The following is a 20,034-nucleotide window of genomic DNA, read 5'->3' as shown; positions in this document are numbered from 1 at the left end:
ATTTGGAAAACCATTTTCAGGTTACCTAACTCACCCTGTTCCAAAAAAAACCATGTCTTGGATTTTTCTAATTTTCCTATGTTTTCGTAAAAAATGCATTTTAAAATTGTGTGTCAAAACAGTTACATTTTCTGTAATACTCCGACAAAAAAAATTGATTGTTGTGGTTGGATTTTTTTTTTATTTGTAGGTTTGTTGTTGGCTATTCCTACTGGTTCATGAGCTTCTTGGGAAATGCTTGTAGAAATGCTATGAGCAGCCACAAATTCTCTCTAACCGCCTTCATAGACGGGTTGCTGCGTCATTTGCTTCTGCCATGATTTTTCCCTCTATTGGTGCCGCCTCTCCAATTAGTTTCAATGGCCTTTTCAGCTTCCCTTCATGTTCAAGATTTCAGGACATACAAGGGTTTGAAATCCATAGCAGAGCACCGGCTTCAAACGCAAGTCTAGTCTAGCTTCAAAAGCAGAGCACCAGTTTAAAGATGTTTCTTTGTTTTTTTATTTTTTAATTTATTTTTTAATTTTTTCGATCTCTAACAACTGGCACCAAAATGTTCAGTCAATTTAATGTCTTAAATTGCTAACATAAATTATTGTCCGAGGCTAGTAAACTGATGAAGTGTGGTGCACAATATGTGCTTAGTCAACCTTGTTTCTTACATCGTTGAGTATGCTTTTGTATTGTTTTGAAGGTTTTGTATTTTATGCCTAATGATTTTAATGGATGTTAAGTGTCAATGATCAACTAAGTCTAATGGATGTTTAATATAAAAACTAGTTTCTAAGAAAGATGAAAGGGAAATGTACTTCAACTAATTTAATTTGCATAAAATCAAATAAAAAACCTGAATGGTTAGTCTAATCTAGGTCGGCACTGTGTCTATGAAAAGTAGAGTATTATTCTAGATACAATTGTATTAATGGATAAGATAAAAATGAAATCACTTCCTATCCTATCCTTGAAAACACTTGATCAAAAATAAAACTAATCTTATTCTATGAAATGAAAGAAAACAATATAAAAACAACTATGATCTACTGCATGCTCAAATACTATTGTGAACATTCAATATAGGAAGATGTCGAAATCATCTTCTTGAAATCACTTAAGCAATTGAGTATACATTAGATGTGATATAAGAAAACATAATAAAAACATGGAAAGGAAAACTTGCAGTTACTATGTGATCTAATGCCTCTTAGGCAACCCAAATTGGAAGAACTGTCCTCTTGGACTTGCTTATCATGAGATTACACAATAGATGAAAGCTTAATCTAAAAATCATGACAAAAGCATAAGGAAAGAAACTAAATCACTATTTATTCTTAATGCCTCAAGCAACCAATATTGGAAAATAGTTGAATGCTACCTTCTTGAGAAGCTCTTTGGAAAACATAGGGTTAAACAGTGAATGTAAAGATTAATCTATGGAAGCATTGTAAAGACATGTGAAAGGAAACTAAGTCATTGTATGCTCTAATGCTTCAAGCAATCTAATTTTAGAAAATAGATAAAACACTACTTTCTTGAGATGCTCTTAGGAAACATAAAATTACAGAGCGAGGTAAATCTACGTTTGGAAAATAAAATAACATTTGCAATAGAAAGCTAAACTATTTGCATGAATCAAAGTAAAAAAAACTAATTAATATTACAAATTTACAAAGGGATGCACATGGTTGATGGAGGCCCTTCTATTTTCGAATAGCATTCCAACTCGCAAAACTCACATTCTAAAATTCAATAATAGAAAAGAACATTCTTTATTGATAAACTCGCAACTTTACACAATGAAAATCTACACTCCTAATCTCATTACATCAATAGTTCTTCACTTTACATCCCATTCCATCTCAAGCCTTGTTACAAAACACTCTATAATTCTTTTTGTTCTTTTCCTCCTTTTTACCCCCATGATAGGAGAAAACTTCCCCTGTTTATACAAAAAGATGAGAAGCTATCTCATTAATGAGAGTCCATGAATCTCTCCCTATATCTCTAGAGTTATAATCAAAATAAAAAATGATCAGACACGTGTCTTCTTAGAGTTTCAATACAAATAGGAAATGAGACACATATCTTTATGATCCCATGATCTTCTCTACTGAAATTCGAATTTGGTTTTGAGAGGCCACATAAAGGCCTTTTAGAAGCTTCCTTTTGACCTACACATATCAACAATCTCATCTCATTTGTTAGGTATAAGCATATGCACATTATTTTCTAATTTTTAACCCTAAATTCATTTAAAAATGCTAAGAATTAATAAAGTTTGGACAAACATAAATGTGACCAAATAATGATAATGGAAAGGTAAATGTAATGAAATGGAGGTAAATATAATGAAATAGAGGTGGAGTGAAGGTGACAATATGGAAATATAAGTGAAAATGTAATAGAAGTGAATGACAATTTCAAAGCCCAACATACCCCCCAACTGAAGCTATTGCATGTCCTCATGCAATCTATTACATTAATTATTTTTTATCCTTGATTTTTAGCTTAAATTTGCATGATATCATTTGATAACTTCATACTTCTGTAAAGTCTTTTAGTTGAATTGCAACATGGTTGGTTCTTGTGTTACCACCATATTTTGTTGTTGCATTCATTTTTTATCTTTGAACTTTGCATAATAATAATTTGATTATTGTTGCGAAGTATATCTTTATTGGATTGCATCATAGTTGGTTCTTGTGTGACAACCATGATTGTGTTTGTATCCAATTATCTTTTCAGTACTTTTGAAAAGCCTTTGTATGCTCATAACAATAATGTAATAGTTAATATCTTTTGAAAGTATGTGGGTTTTTGAATGTGATATGAATATGGAAAAATATGAATATGAATGTATCCCCCCCCAACTGATGATATTGGCAATTTTATGAGATGAGGAAGAGAAATTTTTTTTTCCAAAAATTATCATTCTAGCTTTTCAAGGAATTTTATGGTAAAAAGTTAGAAAATGACATACCTTAACTTACCCTTTGGAAATGGATGAGCTGCATGTGTGGTGGCTGCAAAATTCTGATCATAATCTTCTTCAAGTGGCTGGACAAGTCATGGAGAAAAGAGTTAAGATGCATTTTTATTGCTTTTGTTAAAACTTGCTGAATCTGCTGCGGAATAGTGTTGATTCTACTGTTACCATCTGATTCTGCCGCTGTTATTTGATTCTGTAGCTGTCATCTGATTTCGTAGCTGCATGTCTTATAAATTTGCTCCAAAATGCTGAAAATAATAGTCTTCATATCTTCAAAACTCATTGGCACAATTCTTGCTATGTGAATAGATGTTCTGATGTCAAACATAGCAGGAAATGGTTGACTTAGCGGCCATTAATGGATACCACTTGTCAACACGAGAACTCTCACCATTGATGACAATGAGAGTCAATATGCCCAAACACATCTTGCTAGGTACAAATAATTTTTTTGTTCTTGAATACTTCGAAAATCCAATGAACAAGGGACATTAATGTATTCCCATTGTTCGTCGGCATGAGGACTTTCCATTAAGGCATGCAAGCCTCAAGATATTTTTGCAAGGATTTTAGACTCAAAGGACTATGGACTCAATAATTTGCATTGAAGCAAGGTTTATTTGCGAAATGAAAATGATAGAAAAGGAAAAATGAAAATGGAAAATAACAATGGGCAATAGGCATGTCACTAAGCTTCTTGATTTTATTTGTGGAGTAGACGGAAAGTGTATGTGAATGAAAGAAAATGAACAACTGACTCTTGCTGGGAAAATAAATGTGGCTTGCTTTAAATTGTTTGGTTGGATTTATAATTCAAAAGGGAGGAAGAGTAATGGTTTTGACGAATATAGACATGGACTTGTTCTTATGTTTCTCATGAGATTGGTCTTTTGAAGACCAATTGTTGTCACAATTTAATCTCCTTGTTGATCATTCAATCATCCTAAACCTACAAAAAACTTGACACAAAGAAAATAAGTGTGTTAGAAAAAAAAATAGCTAATTTCTTTCTGATTCTTAGGCAAAAATTGAATGTCAAATGAAACAGATTAAGAAAAATCAAAAGTGTTATATTCGGTCCAATTCATGATATCGATAAAAATCCATTTTTAAGAAATAACCATGAAAAATAAATCAACTCCCTGTTGTCGAATGACTTCATGCACTGTGCTTAGTAAAATGATTGGCATCACAAATATTTGTTATGTCTTGGAAGTTAAAACTTCATGGAAAAATACACAACAACAATATTATTGTCAAATGTTCATAAATAATCTAAATAATTTTCGAATTGTTCTACAAGCCATTATTGAATCGTCATCTGTGCTGCAAAAACAACATGCTGTCAAAAATATTTGAAGCGGCAAAAATATGAAAAATTACTTGTACAAAAAATTATTTCAATCAAATCTTGTAAGTATTTTTTGTTTTTATAAATTGCTTCAAAATATTGATTGCATCATTGCAAAAAAAAAAAAAAAAATATATATTTTTAATTTTTAATTTACTAATTTTTATTTTTATTTTGTTTATCAAAAAGAAATTATTAATAAATAAAATGATTTTTATTATCATTATTATTTATTTTTTAATCATAAGACACATAAGGAATGAGTCACATATGTGTCTAAAATCAAATTTATTAAATTAAACTAGACTCTTAGATCTCATGTCATGTGGAGCAGAGTTTGTTATTCACTTGGATTCTTCTAAAATCAAATTTATTAAATCAAATTGGACTCTTAGACCACATGCCATGTGGAGCAGATTTTGTTATTCACTTGGATTTTTATGCTTTTAACTTGCCATGTTAAAACAGTTCAAAACAAATCATTTTTTTCTCACGCAATCTGCAAAACGGAGCTCTGAAGAACCCTGAATTTCTCCCAAAGGGCTGTGAATTCGGAAAACCATTTTTGTGTTACCTAACTCACCCTGTTCTCAAAAAAACCCATGTCTTGGATTTTTCTAATTCGCCTAGGTTTGCTCAGAAAATGCATTTTAAAATTGTGTGTCAAAACAGTTACGTTTTATGTGATGCTCCGACAACAAAAATCGATTGTTGTGGTTGGATTTTTTTTATTTGCAGGTTTGCTGTTGGTTATGCCTACTGGTTCATGAGAGTCTTGGGAAATGCTTGCAGAAATGCTATGAGCAGCCACAACTTCTCTCTAACTGCGTGTAGACGGGCTGCTGCATCATCTGCTTCCGCCATGATTTTCCCTCTGTTCTGTGTCGCCTCTCCAATTAGTTTCAACGGCCTTTTCAGCCTTCCTTCATGTTCAAGATTTCATGACATACAGGGGTTTGAAATCCAGAGCAGAGCACCGGATTCAAACGTAGGTCTAGTCTGGCTTCAAAAGTAGAGCACCAGCTTAAAGATGTTTCTTTGTTTTTTTAATTTATTTTTTTCTTAATTGTTTTTGTTTAATTTGGTCTTTTTTATTTATATATTTTTAAATGAATATTTTTTAATGTTTTTTTATTGTGTTTTTCTTTTTCTTTTTTTATTTAAATTTAAAAATAAAGGCTTTATTTATCAATTTAAAAAAATAAAAAAATAAAATAAATAAATTTTCCAGGCATTTTTTTTCTTTAATAAACAAAGAAAAATACTTTGTTTTAAGAAGATTTGAGACAAGAGAAATTGAAATGGAGATCAGAATTTAGGCATTTTTTTTTACAAGGAATAGCCAATTTAGATCTCCTAGTCATTTTTCAGATTTATGAATTTTATTACAAAATTGCAAAGCTAACTTATTCAATTTCCTTTCTGATCTTCCAGGTCGCACAAGGCGCAAGAAGAGAGCATACTTGGGAATTTATTTTTTTAGATGTAAGAAATATGGTCTCCTAATTACATTTCCTCAACAATGGCGCCAAAATGTTCAGTCAATTTAATGTCTTAAATTGCTAACAGAAATTATCGACTAGGGTTAGTAAACTGATGAAGTGTGGTGCACTGTGCTTAGTTAACCTTGTTTCTTACTTCATTGAGTATGTTTTTGTATTGATTTGAGGGTTTTGTCTTTTATGCCTAATGATTTTAATGGATGTTAAGTGTCAATGATCAACTAAGTCTAATGGATGTTTAATATGAAAACTAATTTCTAAGAAGGAATTAAAGGAAATGTACTTCAACTAATTTAATTTGCATAAAATCAAATCAAAATTTTGAATGGTTAGTCTAATCTAGGCCGACACTGTGTCTATGAGAAGCAGAGCATTATTCTAGATACAATTGTATTCATTGATAAGATGAAAATGAAAACACTTCCTATCCTATCCTTGAAAACTCTTGATCAAAAATAAAACCTAATCATATTCTATGAAATCAAAGCAATCAATATAAAAAAAACTATGATCTACTCCATGCTCAAATACTATTGTGAACATTCAATATAAGAAGATGTCGAAATCATCTTCTTGAAATGAATTAAGAAATTGAGTATACATTAGATGTGATATAAGAAAGCATAATAAAAGCATGGAAAGGAAACCTTGCAGCTACCATGTGATCTAATGCCTCTTAGGCAACCCAAATTGGAAGAAATACCTTCTTGGACTTGCTGATCATGAGATTAGACAATAGATGAAAGCTTAATCTAAAAATCATGACAAAAACATAAGGAAAGAAACTAAATCACTGTTTATTCTTAATGCCTCGAGCAACCAATATTGGAAAATAGTTGAATGCTACCTTCTTGAGAAGCTCTTTGGAAAACATAGGGTTAAACAATGAATGTAAAGATGAATCTAAGAAAGCATTGTAAAGATGTGTGAAAGAAAACTAAGTCACTGTATGCTCTAATGCTTCAAGCAATCCAATTTTAGAAAATAGATAAAACACTACTTTCTTGAGATGCTCTTAGGAAACATAAAATTACACAGTGAGGTAAATCTATGTTTGAAAAATGAAATACATTTGCAATGAAAAGATAAACTATTTGCATGAATCAAAGTAAAAAAAACTAATTAATCTTACAAATTTACGGAGGGATGCACATGGTTAATGGGGGCCCTTCCATTGTCCAATAGCATTCCAACTTGCAAAACTCACATTCTAAAATTCAACAATAGAAAATAACCTTCTTTATTGATAAACTCACAACTTTACACAATGGAAATCTACACTCCTAATCTCACTGCATCAATAGTTGACTACTTTACATCTCATTCCATCTCAAGTCTTGTTACAAAACATTCTATAATTCTTTCTTTTCTTTTCTTCCTTTTTACCCCCATGATAGGAGAAAACTTCCCCTATTTATACAAAAAGATTAGAAGTTATCTCATTAATGACAGTCCAAGAATCTCTCCCTATATCTCTAGAGTTACAATCAAAATAGGAAATGATAAGACACATGTGTTCTTAGAGTTTCAATACAAATAGCAAATGAGACACATATCCTTATGATCCCATGATCTTCTTGACTCAAATTCGAAATTGGTTTTGGGAGGCCGCATAAAGGTATTTTAGAAGATTCCTTTTGACCTACACATGTCAACAATCTCATCCCACTTGTTAGGTATAAGCATATTCACATTATTTTCTAATTTTTAACCATAAATTCATTTAAAAATGCTAAGAATTAATAAAGTTTGGAAAAACATAAATGTGACCCAATAATGATAATGGTAAGGTAAATGTAATGAAATAGAGGTGGAGTGAAGGTGACAATACGGAAATATAAGTGAAAATGTAATGGAAGTGAATGAAAATTTCAAGGCTCAACAGGTTGTTAAGGTTGCGCCTTCTACTCTTTCATCTTAGCTATCAGTATAGGGCATTCTTCTATCGTGTGGTCAAACTAAGTATAGTATCGGAAAGATGGGCGAGTCTGGATTGTACATTCCCACGTGTAGTGTCCTTGCACTCCGCAATTGTAGCAAATAACTTGTACTCATCCTCTACCAAGTCCTCCTCCTCCTCAGCCTTGTCCAGGCCCCTGATATCCTTTGCTCACTCCCCCAGTGCCTTGATCCAAAGGCTGAGTTTCTATCTGAATTTGATACGCAAACATTCTCTCCATCATTAACTCACAGCTACAAAAGTTATGCTCATCGTGGCCTACCGATTTACAGAAATTGCAAAATAACTGTTGGGGTGCCTGCACAATTTTTTGCAGCAAGTGGAAATTGTTTGTTACATGTTTTCCTACTACTTGATAGATAGTGCACCACAATGTGGGCCCTGTACTTGGTCCTGCTGGGGCTTCCTGCCTTAGAGGCATGGGCCCTCCCCCTGCCATATAATTCACGAAAACAGGGCAATGATCCTTATCATGCCCCTGGTTTTTACATTTTAGGCACCAAACTTTTTTGCGCACCTCCATCCTAGACATTTTTCCTTCTTCAAGCTCTGCAACTCCAAGCAGAGGTTCTGCAACTCTACATGAATCTATTGAACTCCCAACGTCATGTCCTGGATAGGGGTCTCATGTAACCTCATTGCGATCTCCAATGCTTCCGCCTGAGTCCCTATCTTTTGTTGTGACAAAGCAATCCTCAAGTGAGGTAGGAGCGCGGCTATAAACCAATCGTGGTGCTGACTGTCTATGAGATTCATATTGGCTTCACGAATTCTGCACTTCAGTCTTTGATCCAACTCCCAGGGAGTTTCGCCAATCCTCATTGTGATTTCCTTGAATCCAATGATTGATTGTGATTCAGACTTAGGTCTACCAAATTCCTTGTTCAGAGCAATCTAAGTTTCCGCTAACGATGCCAATGGGTTATCCATGCAGTAATTAATGTACCATGTCAATGCATAATCTTGTAAAGCAGTAACCAACTATGCCTTCTTTATATGATCATCTGTAATATTCTGCGCTGTCCATAAAACCTTCACGACAAACCAAAACTGATCGGGTCCTCACTTCCCAAGCCTTTGAAAATGGGCAGCTTCATCATATTCAACATGTTGGACGGTGGCGAAGGTGGTGGTGGTGTGGGTGAAGGTGTATGTTGTGGAGGTGAAGGTGGAGGTGGCATGGGCGGATGGGGTATTTGCAAAAAACCTTGCTTTATCAACTGTACAACGCTTTGTGGTGAGGCCTGTATCGCTCCCTCATCATTGCTCGAAGGAGGTTCTATCAATGGGTTGTATTTAGGACCTAATCTCTCTTGATTTCTAAATAAATGTCCACTTCACGTAGATCCAAACATAAAGGCAGTGGCATAACCCACTTTTCACATAAGAGCATTTTAATCCAAATATTCAAATATTTCAAATACTTACCTCGCGGTCCTTTGAAAAAGTGCCACTCTGCTTCACTATAGTTGAGTGAGGTATCGACCGCGAATTCTGTCACAAATCCTCCTATGACTCGATCAAGCCAGTGATCGATAGTGCATGTGATCTTATCTTTAGAGGCTTCCAATCTCTATACTAGCTCCGGGGTCCACACTATTGGACCGTCAAGCCTCCACCTTCCTTGGTCATCTGCCAATTTAGCGATCCACTCGTATAGTTCAATCAGGAAGGTGTAGAAGAAGATCTCATGTATCTCTATGTATAAGTATATATCCAACCATTGTTCTTTTGTCAGGCGCAGATTTCTATTTTCTTGTGCCGTGAATTCATGGATCTTTCTATCCAACCACTTCTCAATTTCTTTCTTTGTTGGATTCCAGTGATGCGACATCACACATCTCTTTATGCAGATCCTGGTCCTGGCAATAAAACCATTTGTTGGCTTAGTGGGTCCTGACCCAGGTTCAGAGTTAGTTGCGCCAAACAAATCCCTACACTACTAGCTCTTTCGACATTAATATGTGGAGCGCAGACTAAAGTCTCACTCCAAGCAGTATGGGGGGATGCTGGAACCAAGTTTCCGCACCCAGAGATCTGCGTGATGTCGTTTTATGACATAAATCTGCCTTCGCGCAGATTGATAAGCCTTTATGGCTTATCGATATAACTCCTTTAGTCAGCCTCTAGACCTCTGCGAAGGTCTACGACTGTCTTTCACGGACCCTGAATAGACGAGTCAACTACTTACGTGCATCAAAGATTACTCTTAACCCAGTAATTACTTAGATCGGATTAAGTGTTTGATAACTTTAACATATGACAAGATAATATTCGCGTAAACATTTAATATTAATTTCGTTCAAGTAACAACATGAATTGTGTAAAGTCGCACATCAATACATCATTATTTCAAAAACCGTTCATTCATCACAGCATAAGTGCATTCATATAAAACAGAAGTAAGGAGATAAACATGGGAATTTCTACAATAATCTTTTCTATTAATATTTGGTTCAGCTTATAGACTCAAGACTTCGTTGCTCACTCAACTGCAGGGATCCACGCACTCAGCTGCGGACTCTACACTAGGCCTCTACGCACACAGCTGCAGAGGCTTCCTTCTACTCTAAGACTTCTACGGTCTACTTCTACTAACCCATTACATTCATCTTCATCCTCTCTTTTTTCCCTTAGACATCCTAAGACACACTTATTTATACAATCCCATGGTCCGCGGACCATGGGTAGATCTTCAAAAAGTCGACTTGACTTACGTAAAGAAGGGTAAAACCCGTTATGACCCTTTAACTATCTACGCGCTCTACGACCATAACTTGCGAAGACTTTAAATCTTTATACAACAAAACTTGGGATTTTGCCCCAAAATTGACCCTAGGGGACCCCATCCCAACACTCACTGTCACAATGGATTCTAGATTCCATGGGAGGAAGTGAATTCCTATGTGCTCACTTGGGGTGAGGCAGAGAAACTTTGGACTCCCTATGTTAAGAAGATGGTAGTAGTCAACTAGTGGGATTGAGGAAGAGATCCTTTGGGATTCCCTATTTACAGTTGGCAGTTGGTGTTTGATTCCCTTAAGCAAGAAACTCCCCCTCATACTCCGAAATCTGGCTTAGGGTTGACAACTGTAAGTAAGAGTGGCTACACATGTCTATGGTTGTGTGTAGATTCCTTGTTCCTGACTCAGTTTCCCCGCAAATTTAAAGATAAGTAGTCCCCGAGACTTATTTTAAATATCCACGAATTTATATTTCATTCTAGTTGAACTGGAATTACACTTCTGGATAGAAAGGGAGACTATGAATGCAGGAACGTGGGGTTACACCCCTGTTAGGAGATGGTACTAATGTATATGTTAAATATACCTATATGTGTGTGTTTCCCTAAAAATGAATGATATTATTAAAGAAACTAAGTAAGTGTGTGCTTCTAAACTGGAAATGAAATACTGTGTGAATTGTTGATTAGTGTTGATCATAGAACATATGATGCACAAAATGTGCAATGAAACACATGATAATGAGGACTATGTTATGTCACAGAGTTGAACCTTATTTTGAATGAAATGATCAACTATGTTGTAAACTGCTTATAAGTAGGTATCACTAATGCATTATGAAATGTTATAGGCAGTGTTAGAAGGGTCCATAAGGATCTGGAATAAACTTGGAACATTGGGCACATGGGCCCTTTTTATTAACATGAAATAATTACATAAGAGACCACCCACTTGACAGAGTCTATACATATACATGGATATTCCTTCACCGAGCTATAAGCCTTAAACCTATGAAAAAGGAGTTATTCTAGTGCTGAAAGGGTTATTTTCACTTTTTAGTTGAAGGATAGTCGAAACCCATATAGGCAAGCTTAGTCAGCCTTGCATTATGAGTAACCTAGATGCATACTACTAGATTCTTAGTGTTATTGATAGGGTTCCATATGGTTCTTCTTATGCCATAAAGTTTCTTTCAGTATTGTGTTGAAGTTAGAGACCCTTGGCATGTGGAAAAAGAGGTGAATCCCTTCAAGGATTCACTATAGGCCCTAGAAAGATCGCTGCTACATGAGTGCCTATGCCAATGCCCCTAAAATTCCCTTCTTTTAGAGCGGGGAAAATTTGAGGGCCAAGAACTAGTTGAAGAGGTATTTACCGAAGCTCAGGAGGGGTAGCACCTTAGGGTGTGTTAGAAAGCCATTTTCACCATCGTAGGTGCTAAGTCTCGATGTATACCTTGATGCTTATAAAACCTTTCTGACAAAGCCATGGTTGGAACAACTGGTGAGAAGTGACTGACAAGGAGCTGAAGTGAGTTCCCTCTATACTTAGAAAAATCCAAGTTGGACACATTGCATAAGGCTAGGAAAGGTTACCCTAGTTGGTCCATGGCAAAGATTGAAGGAAAACTTGATGCGGTGCAAGATGAACTATGCCCTAAAATTATAAGATAGAACCGGGCAACCTTATCCTTAACTAGGTAGAACCCTAGTCTTAGAGGTTTCACATTAGCATGACCCAATTTTTTTAACGCGATTGGACGAAATAATCGTAATGTGTCTATTGTAGCATTTTTTGGTTTAGATAAAATAGTCAAAAAATAAAAAATATTTTGAAAAAAATGCTAAGTTAGGATATGGACATAACAATAGTGAAAAAAATGTTAGTGAAAAAAATCTTGATGATGATGTCCATATCAAAGAAAATGTTAGGTTAGATGTCCTAAAAAATAAAAGACAAAAAGAAAATGTTAGGTTAGAAAGAAGAGAAAACAAATAAACTCTGAAAGTGAGCAAGTCTAAATGCCACTACTATTGTTTCTGCAAAAGAATGGTTGTGTGCAGCTTGTTTTAAATGCCATGACCCATGACAATCAAATAGTTTAATCTTAACTGTTTCATGCTTTAAATTTGATGTTATAGTTAGAGAATAAAGATTTGGCCAAACTGTTTAATCTTGGTAGATCAGTAGTTAGGTAGAGAATAATAAGGTGCTCATTAGTTTAATCTGAGCCCTTGGATGTTATAAGGGTAGATTTAGATAGTTTGCTTTTGTAAAATAAAAATAAAGGAAAAGGGTTTGCTAGCTTAAATGCACCCATTAAGTGAAGAAAAAATGATAGGATAAGCAAAGGGTAAGTAGAGAAAGGTTGCAGAAGTTTGATTATTGATTGGACAAAATGTACATTTATCATGTTTCTATGTCCATGAGGCAATTGCACAAAGCAAATGAATGACTACATTACTAATTTCATCCCCATTCATTCCTATATTCATTAATTTCCCCTTCCTACCTTCATACATTCATATTCATTTATTTTCCATAAAAACCCCTTTTCCTAAGGTCAAAACCCTTTTTGCCTATGAAAAGTGAAAAACCCATATCAAAATCCCTTTTTACCATGTAAAATCCCCTTTTACTATATAAAATTCCTTTTACCATGTAAAATCCCTTTTACCATGTAAAATCCCCTTTTACCCAAAAACCAACAAAAAGGTGTTTACCCTAAGTATTGATGCATCTATGAAAAGCAAATAACTTGTCGAAAAACATAATACTTAGTGTATTTCCCTTTTCCACCTATAATTCCCTTTTCTGCCTATGTTTCCCCTTTTCACGTGTATTTCCCCTTTTCCGCTCATATTTTCATATTAACATTAACTATAGTATTAAACCCCTAAAATTCCTTTTCGTGTATATTATTAACTCCTTTAATTAAATAACCCGAAACCTTAGTTTTATTAAAAAACTATGTATTTCATAATAATATCGCATAGCAATATTGGTGGATTGCAACCTTTCAACGTTCATCCACTTTCCCCGATTGTGATATGCGATGTACAAACAACCTGGACCCGATGCTATATATACCACAAGATATTGCCATATCGCATCCTCCCTCATTACAAGTCCCACTAATAGCATGACCCACTGCCATTGCGATCTTCGATTGTAATGGGAACCTGGACCCGATCACATATCATACATGGTTTATTTCCACGTCGCGTCTGGCGCCTATCGCATTCCTTTGCGATGGGCTGTCCTTTGCTAAACTCCGATTGCGGTATGCGATTAGCTCGGACCCGACACCATTTATCCGCTCGCATTCATAAAATTTCAAATCCGCATTATCGTGTTTTACGAAGGTTTTCTTTGTTAAAAGGTTTTTATGACTTTTAACGAAGAACCAACCTAAAACCTTTGTTTAAACATAAAACCTGCATTTAACCACTAATCTGGATTTTAACCATAATAAAGCCATCTACTGCCATATTTGATTGATGAGCCCCTTCGTATTTCTTTTTCACTCCACCACCATCTGATCACATACATCCAAATCCAACAGCCCTCCACAAATTTCGGGTTAACTCTCTATACGGGCTTTACCTGCCCGAAAAGTGGTATTCCATTAAACTCCCCTTGATACGTGTCAGGCTCATATCATTTCAGGTGACCCCTCCCAAAACCGCCCACACTCCATAAAGCGGTGCGATGAAAACCAAAACTGCCTCCTGCATAACGACAAAATAGCCACTATTCACTTTGACCAATGTTATAGATATTTTTGTGCCTTACAGCTCTAAGCATGAAATGTCCATAATCCAAGGGATCCAAAGTCCCTAAACATGTTGTTCCTACCCCTAGAGGAACAAGGCCAGCAAACCACAGCAATTCACAGAAGTTCTCCACCAGAAATTGCTCAAAAACAGTCAAATCAGGGATCATTTCAGTGGCTCCACTGGCCACCTACGTTGCAAAGCACCCCAGTACACTAGCTAGGTGCATTGCAACGCACCCAAATGCACTACCAGGGTGCGTTGAGCGGGAAATGACAAATGGCAGGGCTCTTGCGCGAGGTGTAAAGACCGTGGAAGCTTCCAAAATCTTCCTCCATGACACTTGCCTCACTGAGTTCGACTAAGTGATGAGTAAGAGGCTCTTAGTCTCCAAGTGGAAGCTAGAACTAACAGAGAGAGAGGACACTAGTCAGATCACAAGCTGACTCATCCCCTCTCCAAACATCTATATATGGATCTCTCCTCCATGAGATCCAGAGGCTGGAATTTTGATATTGCAAAGAATTGCTGTTGGTTTGAGATTGAAATCATTGGGTGCTTCATGCTTTGAAGGGAGGTGAAGAAGGGATTTCATTTGCTGGGAGGTAGATGCTGGATTGGAACTCTCTTGGTTGTATCTCCTCCTGAACCTTGTTATTTCATCAATAAAACTATTTGAGTTTTTCGTACATGTTGATGTGTCCTTGATGTATGATTGCATTAATATGTTTAGCTTATTTCTAATCCTGAGCTAGTTATGAATATGAATCTATGTCTTTGTGTAGTTTTCCCCTTTTGTGATCTTGCAGGAACTTGGTGAAGCTGGGCGAGCGAGAAGGCAAGTAGCTGGGAGCTCTCAAAGAGAAGAGAAACCGAATCAAAGGACAAACGGAAGACACCGGTTAGTCCATCCCATCTCTCTTTATTCTCAATTCATAAAGGAAGAATACTAGAATAGTTGTTTATGTTTGTTGCTAAGGCACTATCACACCTTAGGTGGATAGGATCGTCCTGCATAGGCATTTTTCCCCACAACAAATTGGCGACTCTGCTGGGGAGATCTGTCTAATCATTTTATTTGTGTTTCTATCATTGTTTGTTTCATAGACTCAAGAGCAGCAATCGAACTGCATCTGCTATTTTCAGATGCAAAGTAGACGACTGTTGCTTTGATCCAATCACTGGATTTGTCTATGATTTGAACAATGGACTCACAAATGATTTGATGACCCTTTGTGATAGATCTTAGCCCTCCTTCAAATCATCCCTTTGATGGTACCTTGCTTGTTGCTTTTATTTGGCCTGAAACCGTAGATTAAACAGCAAACCGTGACCCAGAACCCGGAGAGAACTCTCGTTTCTGCTCCAGTGCAGGCTCTGTGAAGAGACTCTGCATTTCAACGCAGGTCCCGAGAGGGCTACCTATGCTGCAATTCAGTTTCTCTGTTATACAGGTGCGCTGATCAACTTATGCCTTGTGCAGCTGGGGTTCTTTGCTCTGTTTTGCCTTGTTTTGATCTCTGATTTTTGCAGCCTGTAACCAACATAGGTACCTGTCTGATAACCCCTTTTCTCTGCCTTAATTCCGCCTCCTTTGTACGAAAAGACTGTGAGTGTTTTTATGTGTTTGTGGCATCATTTACAGTTTTCCGTTGCAAGAGTGAAATAGTCATACTGTAGCCCTTGATTCAGATCTGTTGATTGTGGTCTTAGGAGAGAGTTCATTGGCTGTTTACAGTTGGTTATGCATTTACTTTTGCTTTTGGTTTGAGTTTGTCTCTTTTAAGTGTCGAAACAAGTGTTTATTTCGAAAATCGTAAAGTGTTGTAATCTCTTCTACCCTTTTTGATTTCGAAAAACTAAACTTGTTTTGTATTTGTCATTTAAAAGCAAATTCAAAGTTGTGCAAAAACTTTCTTTTTAGGCATCAATATTAAGAAAGCAAAAAACAAACACATGCATTGTGCATTTGCATATTGATAGTTTGTGTGGCTTGATTTAGGAAAAGTGCATTTAGAGTGTGCTGATTGCTCTTTGAGAAAAGATGGTGTCTTTCTTTTCCCCTTGTAGCTAGGATTTTCATTGTTGAAAAAAGAGATAAAGATTTGCTTATCATCTTTTAGATTGCATTTAGGAGTTGTATCTACATCTCGTGGTGAACCTCAAAAGGCAAACTTCTAAGAAAGATCAACATAAAATAAACTGAATGAACTTAATAACGCTTTGTAACTTAACGCACAACATAGAGGTCTAGGTTAGAGACGTGTTCCAGCGTCGTAAAACCTGGTATCTGTTGGCCTCACTGATGGTTGGGTGATTCCTCCTGAGAGACCAAAAGTGCCAGTATGGATTGTGCTCCCATGTACTGTCACGTATATATTGGGAGACCCCTATAGGCTTAAAACCTTTATCCTTAGGAAGCCGTGTCGACCGCCCTACTGATCGCAATGCACCGAACACAGCATTCGGGAAGATTGACTGCCGTACCGTAAAACGTATTCTGCAGTTTTGTGATTGGTTTGGCACACCCTCTACCTAGATCTCCAGAGCAGTTCCTTTTGGCCTTTTTCAGACTCTATAACGGAAAAAGTCCATCCGAGCATTTGTCACTTCGGGCTCGTTAAAACATCGAAGGAGACTAGAGTCATCTTTTGTTTTTTCTCGACTCTTTAAAACTGAAAAAACAAGTTGTGTCTAAAGCGTCGTTAAAATTTATTTTAAACGGAATAATAAATCACCCTTATTCCCGCGTTGATCTTTCAGTTGAGAAAATGGAGCCCTCCAACCAAGGAATTCCCCTTGGTGGAAATCCTAGTCCCTTCTCCTCTTGGGGAGATGTTGGAGCGCCCCATATGGCCACATTGTCGCTTCCAGGACTGACAATCGGCTTGCCTGTCTGGCTCTTCTCAACCAATGTTGTTCAAAACACCACTATTCCTGAACGATCGAATCAGCAGTTAGACCAGTCCAGAGTTGCCCACCAACCTTCCACTTCCTCTAATTCTTCCTCTCCTCCTTCCTCTTCGCTTGATGGAGCTGGCAAAGCCAAAAGCCAAGCTCCTAAGGAGAAGAAGGAAAAGAAGAAGAAAGAGAAGAAGAAGAAGGAGCCAAAGGCGACTGGGGGCAAACGAATGGCGTCTAACGAAAATCCACACACTGCACTGACCAGGCCTAAATCGCCATGTGTCATATGCAAGGGAGACCACTTTCACAGAGATTGTCCTTGCATCCCTCGGATACTAAGGGACTGGTCTCCCCGCTTGCATAATTCGGTGGCATCAACCTCTGATAGCCATGTTGACAGCACACCGTCAACTAGTGAAAGTGAAGCCACAAGACAGAGAGGGAAAGCTAGATTTCCCTGCAAATTGTGTGAAGGCGACCATGCCATCCACCGTTGTCCCTTCTTAGATGAGGCTAAAAGAGTTTTGGAAGATCGCCCGGTTTTACCAACGCGACTTCCTCCTGGATATCAAAAACTCTTGCCAAGTCTTTCACCAGTTGAAAACCCAGCTGGCCCACTCAAGTGGTCAGCCGAAGCACCTATCATTGAGGATAAACCGTCTGAATCCATACCTGATGAAAGTCAAAAGGTCGAGACGGAAGTTGACCCGGTCTTGCCTTCAGAGGTTCTATCTTCGAATGATACCATCACAGAAGAGAATAAAGACGACACCGTCCAAATTCTCTTCATCAACACAAACTCTGACGAACAAGGGGGCAGTTTACCCATTCCTTTATCGCAGGAAGGGACTTCGTCAGAGCCATACCCGGCCGTCTACTCGGTCCCACCTCCAAGCAACCTAGTTGTATCCTTCGACTGGAATCAACTAGGTAGACCCCGCTTACGAGCAAGCATACTGTTCAGAATTATCGTTCAAATATATAGAATGGTTATGGCTGGTACCATCATTGATGAGGGGGCTTCTGTGAGTATCCTTTCCTCTACTGCTTGGAAAGCGCTTGGTTCGCCATCGCTTTTGCCTGAGATGAGAAATCTGACAGGCTTTGATAAAGGAACCAGTCGACCTTTAGGGATTCTTCCCAATGTGCCCATAACATTGAAAAGGAAGACCGTTCAAATGAACGTGATGGTCATTCAAGGACCCTTGGATTATAACCTACTCCTTGGACGATACTATATTTATTGCATGGAAGCCATCGTCTCCTCGCTCTTTAGAGTAATGTGTTTTCCGCATGAAGGAAGAATGGTCAAGCTCGTGGACCAACTTTCGTTTCTCGGATCACGCATCGCAAATAGTCATGTACCATCCCTAAATGGTCTCTTCACTCAAGAAATGTCTCAACCCACGGTCCATCCTCCCGATGAGCGCGAGTAATCCGGAAGGATATGACTGGAACCCAGGGGGCATACGTCCTGGTCTGCTTCGGCAGGAAAACTTTGGGTATAAGGTAGGTTTCCGCGGGAGAATATGACTAGTCTGTACCCCGTCCGTGATTGGAAGAGGGGTTATTCTAGAATAAGATTCTCTTGTCAAAGTTATGTGTTTGGCGCTCGTTGTCACTCACCTTTGTCTATCTCGGTAGACATCGCCGAGGAAGTGTTTTGTTTGATGTGCAAATAGAACAATCTTTGGGTAACCTGTAAGAGGTAGGTCTCTCTCGGTAAAACAAATGTTTTGGCGGAAAATGAAGTAGGGATAACCTTGAAACTCTATTTTATACCTGGGGGCATGCGAACCTTTTGGAGTGAAAGCAAGGGGCGGCTATTTATTTTTTAAATTTTTCGGTCCTCCCTTTAAACCTGTAGGCTAACCCTTTAAACTTGTAGGATTAGTCGCTTCCGAGCTTGCATAAAGAAAGGATGCAGAGCAAAGCTTTGTAAGATCTAAGCTCCATAAAAAATAGCATCTTCAATGAGACATTCTTATCATATGACTGGATTAATCGAGTAGTTTTAGCATATAGTTCATGCTCGTTAAACAATAAACGCAAGATCCGAGCAGTTTTAGCACATAGTTCATGCTCGCTAAAAAATAAACATAAGATCGAGCAAATGTTTCAACCCGCGTTTAAGCTCGTTAAAAAATGAACTATCCTTCGGTAAATAATCACCGTGAATGTAGTACTTCAGCCATTAAAGCCTTGGTCGTGTTTGCCCGTCACCTCCACTTTTCCATTGGCCAATCATTCACCTCCATTTGATCGTTTACCCATTTTGAGGAACAGCTGCGAAGAGTGATTTCACTAGCCATCCTTGTGACACTGCCGTGATTTGGAAATTCCAATCCTTCCCTGGAATCAGCTGCTACCCATTTTATCACTCGTTCCTCAAAAGACGAGTCTTCTTTAAGCTCTTTTCATCTGACTCGTAAAATATGAAAAGATTGCCGAGTTTTGGCCTTCCAGCTCGTTAAAGCGACCGGAAGAGCTATCCCTCCTCTAGATTTTAATCTTTTTGGACCTGAGGGATTATTGCACAAAAAGATCGAGCGCTTGTTTTGTTTGGCTTGTTAAAGATATCGAAAATTCATCCCTTCTGTATTGTTTTATACTTTTTCGGACTTAAGGGATTAGATGACGAAAAACGACTTTTGGAGTTAACTTTACGTACCTTTTCAGACTCTCTAAAAATGAAAAGGACCGAGTTATCCTTGTCGTTAGACTCGTTAAATGCATTAAATAGCGACAAACTTGTCTTTAGACGAGAACGAGTTTCACTATCGCTAGACTCGTTAAAACATAGCGATGGGT

This window comes from Pinus tabuliformis, chromosome 2_2 (genome assembly GCF_031772625.1).
Source record: "Pinus tabuliformis cultivar Carrire ecotype Pingquan chromosome 2_2, CPIR1, whole genome shotgun sequence".
Lineage (NCBI taxonomy): Eukaryota > Viridiplantae > Streptophyta > Pinopsida > Pinales > Pinaceae > Pinus > Pinus tabuliformis.
This window is presented reverse-complemented; position numbering follows the sequence as displayed.